Source organism: Parasteatoda tepidariorum, chromosome 12, assembly GCF_982258835.1.
Source record: "Parasteatoda tepidariorum strain Cologne lab strain chromosome 12, Ptep-v5.0, whole genome shotgun sequence".
NCBI classification, from domain to species: domain Eukaryota; kingdom Metazoa; phylum Arthropoda; class Arachnida; order Araneae; family Theridiidae; genus Parasteatoda; species Parasteatoda tepidariorum.
The window spans coordinates 35,776,897-35,794,009 of NC_141766.1; the positions used below are offsets into that span (position 1 = coordinate 35,776,897).

The window sequence follows — 17,113 nt, forward strand, 5'->3', positions numbered from 1 at the left end:
CCATCTCCATTCCTCCTCACTACTCCTCATCATTGATTTATTACTACAGATGAATCGGTTATGCCGCTTCGCGGTACCGCACCGAGATTTATGTGATTTCTACCATTCTTTTCGTACACTTTTAATCGTAAGCTGTTACAAAAAATTTTAGAAGAAGTTTCTAATTAATTTCTTGAATTAATTAGTCATTACTTCTTATATTTCTAGTCCCCCGTGGCAATCAAACGCCTCCTATAATTGAAAGCCTCCACATAGTTTGATATACGAGGTAGTCTGATCAGACCACTATGAAAGTAAACCAGTTTCCGGAAAAGTCGTTTAATAAAAAATCAATTAAAGATTAGAAAGTGGTAGCAAATATATGTCTAAATTTGTTTCATTTATTAATATGATTGGTTTGTCTTATTTACTTGTCAACCATTACAGATTCAATAGTTAATTACATGTGATAAATTTCTCTCAAGTACTTTTAAAATAAAATTTGGGTTCATGCGGACAACTGGTTCGTAGACAACTAATAAATCCCGTGTGGAGGCTTTCTGATGTAGGAGGTAATGGGCTTCCCAGCCTATGCAAAATTTACATGCAAAGTGAGTGTAGGATTACTACTCTAAAGTACATTACATGCAAATAAAAACTGTTAAAAGTTATAATGTTACTATATTAATGTTTAAACATATAATGTTACATAAAATACCTTTTCCAGTACCACTATAATTAAAAGCGCATTCTTAAATAAAGCTATCCTTTTGAAGGATCTCTTTTTCTTTTTTATCGGACGCTATTCTTAGTACCACCAACAAGCACTAAAGACACGACACGAGCAATCTTCTGTCAATAATCTCCTTCTCCAACAACAAACACAGCACCACCAACTTTCAACGCTTTTCGAGAAAAAAAATTTCTACAGTCTGTCTATAGAAAGAACTCCCCTCACCATTCGTCTGGAACAGTGGTGGTGACTATGCTTACGAGGTTTAACTATTTCAAGTAAGGGTGTTTGGTCAATATTTAAGACAGGTTTTGGCTCGAGTCAGAAGGAGAAAGGAAATCCTCCTTGAAATGTGCTGTTTCTTGTTTCCATAACTGCAGACGAACTCAAAATTTTTGGTGAGAGTTCTTTCTACAGACTAACTATGGAGGTAAAATGGTTATATTTTTAAAGCACGATTCTTTGTTTTGTAAATTTGATTTTGAGTTATTTTCTGTACCATTACATGCAAGTGATTTAAAAATTCTTTGGAAACGCCACTTTGTTCCAGTTTGCTAAGGCTTTTAAAATGTTGGCAAAATTACCGAAAATTCTGCAGTTTTTGTTCTTAGTTGTCTACTAGTCTATAAAATATTTTGCAGAAAGCATAGTATTCGGCAGACTTGCATACGTTAAAGATTTTGTAACTTTAGTGCGATAAGCAACCCAGAAAGGAGTGATATTGCCAGGGCATCACTATGACAGACTCACAAACAAAGTAGTTGCCTGACTATCTGTCGCTTATATAAACTTTTCGTTGTCGATGACAAATTGATCTCAATTATTAATCTCAATGGTAAATAGTTGTACATATTTTTATTTACTATTATTTACTATTTTATTCCACCTGCGTATATGTTAATATTATTCTGACCCCTGTAAATATTATTATATCATATTCTAATCTAATTTAATCTCATGTTTAATTTCCTATTGATTTCATCATATTTTCCACCGATTGGTTTCCCACTCATGACTTTACTATTTGGTGACGGCACCCTCTCTCCCAATTCTTTTCCCACTCATTCATCTTTATGGATGGTGCTTTTAATATGAATGTAAACAACAATAATCTCCATCTCTTGACCTGCCCTATATCCGATTAGAAAGTATACAGCTACTTACTGCAGCTTATTCTGAGAGGCGATATTTTCAAACAGATAATTTTGTTTTTAATAAAAGAAATAAATAATATAATTTCTGAGTTCAAATTTGCGGTTTTTCATAAGATATTAATGATATTAAGTAATTCTGGTGATTTTGCGTTGAAAATTTGTTTTAGTTAATTATAGAAAAGATGGCTTGGTTAAAAAAAGATGGCTTGGTTTCTAGATTTAGAAAGAACTCGCTATATTGGCAGTCCTGATTTGGCCTCTTTTTACTTGTTTATAACTGTTCTTGTTGCAAGCCGTGCACCATCATGCGTTAGCGTTAGTACATTATTCAATTTTACAAATTATCATTTAGGTTTAAATTTCAAACTTGGCATATTGTTGACAAGGTAAGAAGTGTTTTAAAACGATTCTCTTTTCAAATGACGATTCTTGCGTCTTGAAATGACAGGTCCTCTAATGACAATTCTTATAACTATCCTTTTGTTAAACACAAATAATAAATCAGGTAGAGCTTGCAGCGCACCCTAGTGTAGAAAACATCCACGTGTCTCAAAAATCTGATGAATCAGTCAATGCCACTTCGCGGCAGCTCACTGAGATTTGAGCTATGTATACCGAAACGTATATAATATGTAATAATTTGAACGTTTTCAGCCAACGCCTCCTATAACTGAAAGCCTCCACACGGTTTTTTATAGGTAGTCCGATCAGACCACTGTGAAGGATATCCACTTTCCGAAGGAGTCATTCAATACAAAATTTAGTTAAAATAAGAAAGTGGTAGCAAATATATGACTAAAAATTTGTTTTATTTATGAATATTATTGGTTTGAATTATTCACTTGTCAACCATTACAGATTCAATTCTCAAATATATATGATAAATTTCTCTCAATTACTTATATAAGAGGTTTTGGGTTCATGCGCACAACTGGTTCACTTTTTAAATAGTCTGCGCGGACTACTTATAAAAGACCGTATGGAGGCTTTTTGATGTAGGAGGTAATGTTTCAGCTGAGATTTGAGCTATGGTCTAATGTTCTAATGCATACATTAAAAATGACAATTTAGATACAAGTTGAATATCCTCCGATGGATCAGTTGGTGCTGCATTTGGCAGCAAGTACCGAGATGTAAATAATAATTTGAACAATTCCAAAATTACCGGTATTAAAGTTAGAAAAAAATTATTAACTTCCTTAGCTAATTTTTATCCATCCTATATCTAAAATCATGGAAAGAATTTTATTAAATCGAATTTACCCACTATTAAGCTTTCTCCCGAACGAACAATTCGGTTTTCGGAAAAACCTCTCCACAACTAAACAGTTGATTCGAATACTTGAATTTATTAGTGAAGGATTCTTCAAAAAACAAGCCACTGCCTTACTCATGTTGGACATCGCTAAAGCGTTCGACAGAGTATGGCATACTGGTATTATATATAAAATGATACAGCAAAATATTCCTGATGATCTTGTTCATATTATTAATAATTATTTAATCAATAGAACATTTCAAATTAAAATTAATGACCATTTCTCTACAAGGAGAAAAATACAAGCAGGCGTACCACAAGGCTCTATTCTGGGGCCCATTCTCTTCCTAATATACTGCTCAGACTTCCCAGTTAACAGGGGAGATATAAATATTCAAACAGCCTTCTATGCGGATGATACCGCGATACTCAGCCGATCCTTAAATGTAAATAATGCAATTAAAAGACTACAAAACAATGTAAAAGATATTGAAGCCTGGTGCAGCAGGTGGAAGGTTAAAATCAATAGCTCCAAATCAAACCTTCTCATTATTCGCAAAACATATAAAAAGAAAATTATAAACTACGAAAAAATCTTATTATTCAACGAAGAAGTTCCCAAAGTCTCTAAAGCAAACTATTTGGGTATCACTATAAACTGCACCCTAAATTGGAAATATCACGTCTCTAATATACTTAAAAAAGCTGAAGCTGCTTATCAAGCTTTGAAACCCATTTTAAATAGCAATAGCAAAATGGCTTTAAACACGAAAAGGCACATTTATCTAATGTGCATAAGACCAATCCTCAGCTATGCATCCCCGGCATGGGGGACGCTTACAAATACACAAAGAAAGAGACTCAGAGTCTTCGAACACAAAACCCTAAGACGAATCACTGGGGCTCCCTGGTTTGTCAGAAATAACACCCTCTATAATGACCTCAAAATCGACAAAATAGACGAGTACCTTTTTAAACTCAATGCATCCTTTTTTAAAGGTGCCAAAAATTGTTCAACATGTAAATTCAATAAGTTATTAGACATTGATTTCATAGATGACAATAAAAATTTCAGCCCGATAACCGCTTTTTTCTTAAGCGACTGTGTTCTTTCTAAGCATTTCGGATAATCATGACTATCCCCACTGCCCTAGACAAACTGTGTTCTCTGCACCAATGAAGCCCGGCTATAACCGGTGGGAGGCGAGAGAGTGCACAGGGAGTCTTCCCCCTTTTGTAAATTTGTAAATAGTGTAAATATTCTTTCTTTATCTTTATCTTCAATTTGTTCCCTTTATTATGTATCAACTTGCGACTTATTTTTATGTATGACTCAGACTTGATTTTATCAACTATTGTTCATTCTGAGATTTAACTTAATGTTAACGCAGCACCTCCCTTCCCTTCCACCACATATTATCCAATTTAGATGAAAGAGCAGATATCCATACATGGATAGGTACTCTGAAAAAAAAGTTGATTAGTTAGTTAGTATCCATCCTAATATTGAATACACAAGAAAAATATAAATTCTAAAAGCTTCAAGCATGATTTTTCAATTTGTGCAAGAAGTTTTGCGATTTAAAATATTCTTGAACCCTTTCGCTCCGACTCTCACAAATACGTGCCAGCATAAAACCATATCAACCACCGTAAAAAGATAGAACTGGTAATCAAAGTAATTCTTTAGCAGTTTATTTGTGGGCGGAGTTATAATTGTTTGATTTATTTAGTTCACCATTACTTTGTTCAAAATAAAATTATTTAGTTGTACTTTAAATTAACATTGATTATATGATTAAACTAACAATAATTAAAGTAAAAGCAAAGTAAGTCTGTCAAATTAGCAACGACTACATTTAAGTTACCATTTTTTATTTATTTACATCCAGATTCTGATTTTGACGAATGCTTTTCTGAATCTCCCGTCCCCAAGGGGTTAACAATGGTATTTAAAAAAAGGATAGTTTACATTGAGTAAGTATAGAAGTAATTTCGTAATTTTGTCCAACCCCTCCCTGTATGTGATGGCTCTGGGGATACAGCGTTTGCCTTCCAATGAGGTGCAATGGGTTTGAATCCCAGCAATGGCTGGTCGATACGATTTTTGCATCCGGCTCGCACTAATCCCAGTGCTGACGTGAAATATCCTCAGTGGTAGACGGATCACGGGTTAGAGTCCCCTTGCCATCAGGCTAACTCTGGGAGGTTCTCGTGGTCTTCCTCTCCATGTAATGCAAATGATGGTTAGCTCCTTCAAAAAAATCCTCCACGAAGGCAAATATCTCCCAATGCTTGATCCAGGAGTTCCCTTGTCTTCTGGATTGTGTTCAAAATTACAAGGCAATAAAGTTGAACAATAGTAGTCGTAAACCCAAAATTGTGTCGGCTGCTCAACGACGGTTATAAAATGTAATTTTTAAAAATAAACCTCTATGAATTCTATTTTATTATAATATTATTTAACTTTTATATCATTAAAATAAGTTTATTATTAAAAAAAAATTTTACTATGATTTTTATCGAAGTAAAATTCAGTGCTGTTATATTTTAATAAAAAAATTTTTTTACGGTTCAGAATTTTTCTACAGATATATTTTCTTTACAAAATAACCTATAATAATAATAGTGGTCACAAATGGTTGCTGACTGTCTAAAATAATGCCTTACTAAAATTTTCAATTTGCTATTTTGGAGACAGTTAGGTATATAAAAATAGAAATAATGCGGTTTTTATACTTAACGCAAACCTGCGCGTATGACGAAGATTCGTTATTTAGGGTACATACGGTACTCAGAAATTTAAAAAAGTGGTAGTAAAATTAAAATTTTTAATGTTTTTAACCATCATAATATTTTTTAAACATTGTGTAATTTTATTTAGATTCAAAAATTGTGGATTTAATTTTTATTATTAAAGTTATAGCTAATACAAAGACATTGACAACAGTTCTTTTTTTCAAGCAATGTGCCCATCCTGGTAATTGAACAGTTTTTTTGAAGCAATGTGCCCACCCTGTTAATTGAACAGTTATTCACGCGTCAACATGTGACGAAAGTACGTCATTTATATCTCTCAGTAATAATTGATTACATACAGGTAGTAAATTTTTCAATGGGCCGGGATTGCCTGATTGGTGGGACGTTGGGCTCATGTTCGTGAGAACGTTAGATCAGTAGGGGTCATGAAGTATTCCAAGTTCCCACAACAAATGAATACCTCCGGGGGTACTGAATTGGAGATTGATCGTTCTCTGTTTCAGGTCAAAATTGCAATTGGTGGATGAATGAATGGAGTATGATTGGGGCCCTTGTGAAACGAGGTGTGTCGTATGTGTGGCTGAATTCTTATTTTTGTTCATAGATGGCGCTATAGAAAAACAAAACAAGACATTGCCTTAAAATTTCGCTTGATTTCTCAGAAAGTCTTGCTGATATTGGCATATGGCATTAGTAACAAAAATGCTTCACTTCTTTCTTTTACTCAACAGAAATAATCTATAATTGACTTTCAATTTTTGCCTTAAGTATTTTATGCTACCAATTTGTAAAATACTTCACATTTCTCAACTGCGTTACAAGGTAATAGCTAGGTCATCGTATGCATGTTTTTACTCTAGAGATATGCTTTATCTTTACCATTTCACTGCAAACCGACCGCCTTTACTTCTAAGATAGGCTAGTACTAATCAATCAGAAGCTAGATGGGCTTCAGGTTACCACCGAGATAGAACATCATCTACTACATCAGTAAGCCTCCACACGGGATTTCATAAGTAATCTGCGCAGTTTAATTAAAAAGCGAACCAGTTGAGCGCTTGAACCGAATTTCTATTTTAAAAGTACTTGAGAAAAATTTGTTATACATATTTGAGAATTGAATCTGTAGTGGTTGACAAGTAAATAAGACAAACCAATCCTATTTATAAATTTTAAAAAAATTTAGGCATATGTTTGCTGCCACTTTCTAACTTTTAATAGATTTTCTATTAAATGGCTTTTTTGTAAACTGGTTTACCTTCATAGTGGTCTGATCGGACTACCTGTAAAAAAACTATGTGGGGGGCTTTCAGTTATAGGAGGCCATGCCTGCCAACTCTTCCGGATTTTCCGGAAGATTTTATTTTCATATTTAAAGTGGTAGCAATGCTCATGCTATTCCAATTAATTTTTTGAATTATAATGATAATTATAAATGAGCTTGACCACCACTACATATAAATACTTACAATGAATATATAAAAGCATAATAATCCTTGCGCAAGCGAATTTCAACGGGATCAAAATATAAATATATTTTTTAGTCAGATTGTTTTTCGTTAATTGTATTACATCCACTCTGAAAATCCATTCTCGGAAAGAGTGAAAGTTGGCAGGTATGGGAGGCGTTGGATGGAACCAGGTCTCATACCTGCCAACTCTTCCGGATTTTCCGGAAGATTTTATTTTTATATTTAAAGTGGTAGCAATACTCAGGTTATTCCAATTAACTTTTTGAATTATGAAGTTAATTATAAATGAGTTTGACCACCACTACATATAAATAATTACAATAAATATATCAAAGCATAATAATCCTTGCGTAAGCAAATTTCAACGGAATCAAAATATAAATATATTTTTGAGTCAGATTGTCTTTCGTTTATTGTTTTACAACCACTCTAAAAATCCATTCTCGGAAAGAGTGAAAGTTGGCAGGTATGAGGTCTTTTACATTGATAGCAGGATACCTTAAAAACTATGCCATTACACCTAAGTAGCAGCTGTAACACTTTTAAAAAGATTTAGCAGCCAAATGAAATTTAAAATTTTTCTCTTGTAGTATATTTAGCTAATATTTTAGGAATTTAACTCTTTCATACGGATGGACGAGATAACTCGTATTCCAATAATATTCTCCAATAATTTTAGATTGACTAAAAGTATTTAAATAGTTATTAATTTATCAAGCAAATAATGCACTAAGGCATGCTCTATTTATAATAATACACTGCTCAAAAAAATTAGGGGAGCACATGGCTCAACTAATTTTTTTGAGCAGTGTATTATTGCAATGTGCGAAAAAAATTTATTTTATTGGGTTTGTTGCAGGATTCATAGAATTTTCAATATAGCCGATTCAGAGTTCAGCTGATTTAGCAATATTTAATATTCTTGTGTTATAAATTATTACTTTCATTGATACATTGAAAAAAATAAGAATAAATTAATTTTATGGGCAACCAATTTAAAAATTAAATTGTTGTGCTCTAATATTCTGCCAAGTGGGATTTTCGCATACCTACCTGACACCGGGGATGCCTTGAACATCAAGGAGGCTCCTCCGAGCACAGGTCTCTTATTGCACCGCAAGAGATCATTGCTCGCTACTACCACGAATTGTGGTTGTTTAGGGTGCATAATTTTTGGTAGTTGGGACGGCGTACGTGCTGTCCAATTTGAATGTAAAGAAGGGCTGCTTAATTTCGCAGAGCGTGGAAGAAAAAGGGCTTGAATTTTGTCCTTAACCCCGTAACTTGTCCGCTCGAGTTAATTCGAGCATGCCAAACTGTGCACACTCGAGATAATTTGAGCGGCGTTGTTATTTTATGCTGCTATAATTTTTCACGCTCAAATATAACAGAGAATTGAAAGTAATAATGTGAAAGCCAAGAAAACAAAATCGTTTTTTTTTTTTTATATTTATCATTTACATAGGATTATAAGCTATAACACTTATTTATTCAAGAATAAAATAATATAGCCTTTTTCCATGGAACAAAAGCGCACTATATCAACATTGTCCACCAAAAGAAAAGACAATATTTTAAAGTGTGTTATTTTACATTTAAAAAAAATTCTTTTTCTTTTTGGCCGGTTTTTCAAATCTGTGCGTTAAGGGGTTAAATACATTTCGAAAAGTCTTCGTGTACCACGGCGCGACCACATTTTTAGTTAAAACTATATTCATTATTTTATCTTTTGTTATGGTGTTTGAAGTAATTGCCATTATTGACACCTCTTACGATTGGTGAAAAGAATACTTGTACTGAAATAAAAAATAAAATTTTTGAGCTCTAATATTCTGCCTCTTTAGTTTTTCGCATACGTCATGTTGTCCTCTGTACTTTACTGAGCAATGTGCTCCATTCTTCTAAATTCTACCCATTTCTTTTTTATGGCACTTTTAAATTGTGTCGTTGGAATGAAGAATTCGAATCGTTCCTGGAGCAGGTGTAAACATGCCATATCCGGTAAAACTGTAAGCATGAAATAACCGGTTAAAAGATTGGTTTTTGTATGTTGTATTGTATTGCAAAGTGTCAGTATGTTCAGTGCTTAGAGAGAGTTGATTGACAAGAAATTAAATAATAATTGACTGATATAAGAAGGATAAAAATCTAAAAAAAAATTTAAAATTAATTAAATAAATTCCAAAAGTTTAAAACAATGAAACATTTTGAGTGTTATTTAACGTATTCAATTAAAGATTTCATTTTTTAAAGGAATATGCTACAAAGAAACTTGTTTGTAGAGGGGATATACGTAATTAATGAGTTAATGATTTATAAGTCAAATTAAGCACAAAAGCAATTTTATTTTTATGGTCAGACGCAGCTCAAAGCAATTAACCCTTTCGCGCCGACTGTCACAAATACGTGCCAGCATAAAACCGTATCAATCAGGGTAAAAAGATAAAACTGGTAATCAAAGTATTTCTTTAGCAGTTCATTTGTGGGCGGAGTTATAATCGTTTGATTTATTTAATTCGCCATTACTTTGTTCAAAATAAAACTATTTAGTTATACTTTGAATTAACTTTGATTATATATATGATTAAACTAACAATAATTAAAGTAAAAGCAAAGTAAGTCTGTCAAATTAGCAACGACTACATATAAGTTACCGTTTTTTATTTAATTACAACTTGATTCTGATTTTGTACGAATGCTTTTCTGAATCACCAAGGAGTTAAAGGATATTGCGAGTCTTGTATAAAATAACGGTATAAGCAATTTCTTTCTTTCTTTCGCATAAATGGAAGAAGATAGTCACAAATGCAAATTTTTCATACTTCGAAGTATGCAAACTTTGAGTTTGACGTCGAAGCCAAACTCAAAAGCCTCGTTTTAGCGGTAGCGAAGATTTGGCTTTTAACTTAATGTAAGGCAAATCGGGAAAGAATGATCGACATTCAGTAAGAGCGTTGTTTCTATGAGTGCTATATCTCAACGAGGTCATGTAACCAAATCAGAAGCTTGGAGAGTTGTTGACCGTTTAGAGGGGGGCCAAGCCTCCACACGGTTTTTTGTAGGTAGTCCGATCAGACCACTGTGAAGGATATCCACTTTCCGAACGAGTCACTTAATATAAAATCTAGTTTAAATAAGAAAGTGGTAGCAAATATATGACTAAAAATTTGTTTTATTTATGAATATTATAGGTTTGCCTCATTCACTTGTTAACCACTACAGATTCAATTATCAAATATCTATGATAAATTTCTCTCAATTACTTTTATAAAAGGTTTTGGGTTCATGCGCACAACTGGTTCACCTTTTAAACGGTCTGCGCGGACTACTTATAAAAGACCGTGTGGAGGCTTTTTGATGTAGGAGGTGATGGCCAAGCACAAACCGAAGTGGCAGAAGCTATTGGAGTTTCACAAAGCGTGATTTCCATGATCTGGAACAGTTTTTTTGGAGACTGGAAATGCAGGCCAAAGATGTTTTTGTACCCAAATGCGCAATAAAACGCATTTTTTTTCTGCCAAACAAATGTCATTTTACTCTCATAGAACATACTACGTTTGTTGATAATGTATCAATCATTCAAACAATTCTCTAGGTGCAAGATCAACCCACAATGTCCTTTAATTGTTTTGAGCAGTGCATGAACTAAAATAAATCTTAATAGCTAGGTATTTATTACGCCTATCGTTAATATGCTAGAAATGAAAATGATTTTACTACCAGTTTTTTCTCGTTTCCGAGAGTGGCTCTTGCGGATGTTTTTCTCGCTGTGGTAAATCATGATTAAACTGCTACCTCCCAATTATATACAGAAAATAATGCATGTTATTAATAGCTGCCTTTGCTTTAAATTATTATCCTCAAACCTGGAAAAACGCATAAGTCGGTCTATCTTTAAAGAAAAAGAAAAATCCAAGCTGCCCTGAGCGTTACAGACCAATCAGCGTTTTGAACATACTAAGAAAAATATACGAAAAGATCATATCAATAGAATCAAGCCAATACTTACAGCCCTCCCCGATAAGCAGTTCGGATACAGACAAAGACTGGAAACCACAAAACAACTACTTCCCATAAGAGGCTATACAGGCAGAGCTCTAATCAACAAGGAAACACTAGCGTTTTCAACGATAGACTTCTCAAAAGCATTATATAAAGTCTGGCATACTGGTACAATATTTAAATTAATGCAACTTAACTTTCCCCCTGGTCTCATCAAATTACTTTCCTCCTAAATTTCAAACAGAACCTTCCAAGTTCCGTTCAAAACTGCAAATCATCAAAAGGAAATATCACACATGGAGTATCTCAGGGCAGCATACTTTTTATTTTATATTATTACCGTCGTTGAACAATCGACCCAATTTTATGGGCTTACGACAACTAATGTTCAACTCCGTAGCCTTGTAATTTTGAACCCAATCCAGAAGACAAGGGAGCTCCTGGATCGAGTATTGGGAGAAACTTGTCTTCGCGGAGGACTTACTGATGGAGCTAACCCGCATTTGCGTTACATAGAGAAGAAGACCACGAGAACCTCCCACGGTTAGCCTGACTGCAAGGGAACTCTAACACATGATCCGTCTACCACTGAGGATATTTCACGTCAGCACTGTGGTCGGTGCCAGCCGGATGCGGAATTCGTATCGACTGGGATTCGAACCCGGTTCGCCGCATTGCAAAGCGAACTCTCTATCCCCTGAGCCATCGCGGATCAGGTCGATTCTATATATTTTTTACACTTATGATTTTCCAATTAATAGAACAGATTACAATAGTATTATAGCTTTTTATGCAGACGGCACAGGAATCATCATCAAATCAAGAAATCCAAATATAGCATTGCGGAAACTACAGGATCAAATACGTAAAATAGAAGACTGATAAATTAAATGGAAAACAGCCGTAAATGCGTACAAATATCAAATCATAATCATACAGAAAAGAAGAATGAAAATACTACCCCAATGCAAACCAAAAATGTTCAATATTCAAATACCAATAGTCAAGAAAGCAGACTACCTCGGCCTTATAATAAACAGCAAACTCACCTGGAATAACCATATCAAATATATAATAGACAAAGCAAATGCAGCAACAATAATAATACCACCACTCATCTACAACCAGAATGTTTCATTAAAACTAAGAACACTGCTATATACATCAATGATCAGACAGATTCTCGCATATGCCTCAACTGCCTGGACAACCATGCCGGAACATCTCATGAAAAAACTCAATCAATGCCAGAGCAAGATACTTATAAAAATCGACCGTGCCAGATGGTTTATCAGAAACACAAATATTCAAAAAGACCTCAAGATCCCGACTTCATCACAATATATCCATAAATTGAAAGCAGATTTCTTTGACCAGGCCATAAAATGTGATTCAGTGAACTTCAACCGGCCTGGGATCGAACCCACAAGCTCTTGGACATGGTCCCAGTGCCCTACCAACCAGGCTATCCCGGCCACACATAGTTTTATTTTTTTTATAACCGTCGTTGAACAGCCGACCCAATTTTGGGTTTACGACTACTAATGTTCAACTCCATAGCCTTGCAATTTTGAACCTAGTTCAGAAGACAAAGGAACTCCTGGATCACGTATTGGGTGAAATTCGCCTTCGTGGAGGACTTTTTCATGGAACTAACCCGCATTTGCGTTACATGGAGAGGAAGACCACGAGAGACTCCTACGGTTAGCCTGAGTGCAAGGGGACTCTAACCCATGATCCGTCTACCACTGAAGATATTTCACGTCAGCACTGTGGTCGGTGCAAGCCAGATGCGAAATTCGTATCGACCAGCCATCCGTGGGATTCGAACCCGCTTCACCTCATTGGAAGGCGAACGCTCTATCTTGAAGCAAGCTGCTTCCTTTATTTTCATTTACTTAAGAAAAGTGCTTGAATCCTGTTAACAGCTAACACATAGACCGCTGACCACAAAGAACCAATTAAAAATAGAAAAATACATGATGGGTAGGATGAACAGACAAGAAAGAATCATGCAGTCTTTTTCAGAGAATAGAGTGTTTGTCTCCCAATGAAGTGACCCAGGTTCGAAGATCCGATCATTCGATCAGACATTATTCAGAGAATCACCTCTTTTGTGCACTAAAGAGAACAAGGTTTTACAGAGGGCTACAGCAGAAACTTGTAGAAAAAGAAAAAATGGCAGCTCAAAAATACCTTCCATTAATGGAGAGTAATAGGAATTTTTTTTTTTCTAGTGGTAGTGAACTAAAGCAGAAATTTTTCATAATGCATTTATCAGAACTTAAAAGCATGACTTTCTGTCTTCCTGATCTTTTATGTATTTGTTTAAATAAAATGTCGTTTGTTTATTACAATCTTGAAAATTAAAATCGTGTTTCAATATGTTGTGGTTTACAAAATGTCATTAATTCTAAATTATACGAATAGTAATACATTACCTTTGCTCTCATTAAAAAAATATTTTCTGAAGCTGCTCAAATTCCTTAGTTATTAGAAAGTATACATACATATTTTAACCATGTATTTTAAGAACAGCTTTGTGCTTTGACTACTGATTCAAATGTAAATATTTATATTAAAAAAATTTTAAAGTAGGAAAGATTTTCTTATTTCTAGAAATTTAAATTCTGATTATGAAGCACTTGAGCTACTACTCTCTTCTTTTATTAGGAAGAAGAAAAGTCGACCAGATTATCATATTTCTTGAAATTTAAATCCTAATTATGAAGCATTTGAGCTACTAGTTTCTTCTTCGATTAAAAAGAATTAACTTCCTTTTAAGAGAGCACTAGGCAAAAATTGGTTAATGTCTAGATGCGTTTCGTTTGCAAATGTTTTGGTTTGCAAAAATTTGAAAAAAATTTAGTTTTGTTGCTCTTTTTCTTTAACATTTAATTTGTTTCCTAATTATTGAAATACTGTTTAAGCATTCATTGGATACTGTATTTTAATATTTTATTAGACGCAGCTTAAAAATTTGCTTCTGAGAAACTCAAAATGCCTTTTAACATGTTCTCTGCCGAGGAAGAGAAATGAAACAGTGGGATATCTGTACTTAACCCGTTTTATCCCGACTTTTTATATTGAAGTGGCTCAAAAAGTGGTTTTATGAAAAAAGTGGTATAATATGTTATTCAACTAAGTGGCTAATATCAACTATTTGTAACCATTTCAGTTTGAAATGTCCCTGCACCTTATAGTTATACATTTAGTGATAGAAACTTAAATCACTAATAAATTATGGTGGAAGGGAAACTTTTAATTCTCCTGGATAAAAGACAAAATTGTACCAATTGTCCTATCACATTATATGTTTTTGAAAAAGGAAACTGTCCTATAAATATAACGCTGGGTACTAACAGGTTAAATGAAGTGGATATTTTCTGTTATTAGTTACCACCTTTAGTTTTAAATGAAACATTTTCTAATCGATAAAAAGATATTTAGTTAAATGAAATATTAGGGCGGACACGAAAGGGTTTTAATTTCGAAAAACGAATGTTAAAAAATTATAGTTAACACTTTTTAGTTCATTGAAAAAAAAAGACATTATACCAAAATGCGATAATTGACACCTCTATCAGAGCTCTCAAGTTTCCGACAAAAATACTCAAATGCATAATAATCATCTATTAAGTATCGGCCATCAGCTCCTACATCAGAAAGCCTCCACACGGTTTCTCATAAGAAGTCTGGTCACACTATTTAAAAAAATGAACCAGTTGTGCGCATGAACCCAGATTCTATTTTTAAAGTAATTGAGAGAAATTTATCAAATATATTTGAGAATTGAATCTTTAATAGTTGACAAGTAAATAAGACAAAACAAAAATGCTCTTAAATTAAACAAATTTTTAGACATATATTTTCTACCATTTTCTTCCTTCTGTTAGATTAAGTGGCTCTTTCGTGAACTGGTTTGCTTTCACAGTGGTCTGATCGGACTACCTGTAAAAAAAATGTATGGAGGCTTTCAGTTATAGGAGGCGTTGGTTTGGTCTTCCTGGAACTTGTAAACCTATATTCAATTCAATTCTATCATGCATCAGAAAGCTATACATGCATTAAGTTTCCACACTTTTATCTGTGAACAAGAAAAATTATTTATCTATGATAATTTTTTAAAAATAAGGATTTTATTTTATAGTATAAATTTTGCGTCCAGTATAAAAGTTTTGAAGGACTTTTGGAAGCACTATCAATAAGTTAAATGCTTTACAAGAAGAGAAACGAAGTTAATATTTACTTTCAGAATTCTGTTTACTCCTCAATTCTAATTGAGGTTTCGAAGTAAAACCGCAGAAAACAAATTATGTCATAATCAATTATAGATATGAATTATGGCTCCTTTTTCTAAGAATTGAAATGTATAAGTAAGGAAGAAAAAAAATAGCTATCTTGCAGATATATCTACCAAGTCCATTTCAAACTACAGGTCCAAAGCCTTCTTTTTAACAATAGATACAGGACCTTAAGAAAAAGAAAAGAATTAAAGATAAAAAAAACTAATAAAGGATGTAATACTATCAAATTTAATTCCTTATACTTCTTAGCAGCGCCTAAATAAAAGCTTAAAAAATTTTTTAAATATATATATATTACCATTTATATTATATATATATACATATATATATAATTACAATAAAGAATAAAAGGAAAGAGAGATTAACAGATTAAAGAAGATACATTTGAATTCTCTACTCGCTTTATATGTTGCATTTTGTGTTTTATTCTGTTTTTTTTCTGGAATTTTTATTTTCCATTTTTTGCTTAAAATGTTTTATTTTCATTTCAGTTCTTTTTTGTTGCACCTCATACTATTGTATTGATATATTTTGCTCCAACAATATTAGTACAATGTTAGAAAGCACTCATTTTTGCGGATATAATCGTGTGAGCTGACGACGAAAAAAATTTTTACCTCAAATAACATATAGTATGTAAAGTTCGAGATTGTCCAAAGTTATTGGCTTGTCCGCGATTTAGAAAAACAAATGACAAAACTGGTTGTATTGTTTCTAAAAGTGTGCTTGAAAACTCACCGCTTTACCTTGTCTCTTTGAAATTATTAGATCAGGATTATTTTTTTTTAATTGGATAGGTAAAGCAGTGAGTTTCTGAGTATGTTTTTAATTTTAGGTTTTAACTAAAAACTACTGACCAAAATTATTTGCAAATTGAAATGCAGCTAACCAAATGAATTCTTAAAATTTGACGTGAGACTAAAGAACATTAAATTTACGATAACCTTAAAAAACATTTGTCACCACATTTTGCAGTTTTCTAAACTGTTGCCACTTCGATTTAAAAACTTTACAACCAAATGTTTAGTTTAATCAGAACGTAAGTAAGCATACCTTCCTGTTACCATAGAATTTCCTAAGATTCTGAAAATATTTTTTAATTGGTAGCAAAGGCGACGAATTATTGTTTTAAAAATTTGAACTCAAAGAATTTTTCGTTCACTTCATATAAATAATTTAAACAAATAACTGAGTGCACAACTGAAGCGTAAATTATTCCCTGGTGCAGAAAAAGTTTCAACTTCAACAATAAAACGGCGTTTGCGTAAAGCTGGCTTATTCGGACGTGTCGCAGCAAAGAAGCCTCTTCTTAGACCCAAAAATAAAATGCTACGATTAGAATGGGCTCGCAAACATCAGCATTGGTCAATCGCAGATTGGAAAAGTGGTTTGTAAGGCGTCGTGAAAGAGAACGAATGCAACCAAATTGCATTCGACCAATGGTTAAA

At 33.4% G+C, this 17,113-nt stretch overlaps 1 protein-coding gene and 1 non-coding gene across 2 annotated transcripts in view; both read left to right on the plus strand.

Moving 5' to 3' along the window:
• LOC107445649 (protein Wnt-5a) overlaps positions 1-17,113 on the plus strand; it is a 139,129-nt gene that overhangs the window by 83,627 nt on the left and 38,389 nt on the right. The gene's annotated exons all lie outside the window — the stretch shown is intronic.
• LOC122269176 (U1 spliceosomal RNA) lies at positions 8,402-8,562 on the plus strand. Its single transcript, XR_006225025.1, has one exon. It is a non-coding gene; the product is annotated as a U1 spliceosomal RNA (small nuclear RNA).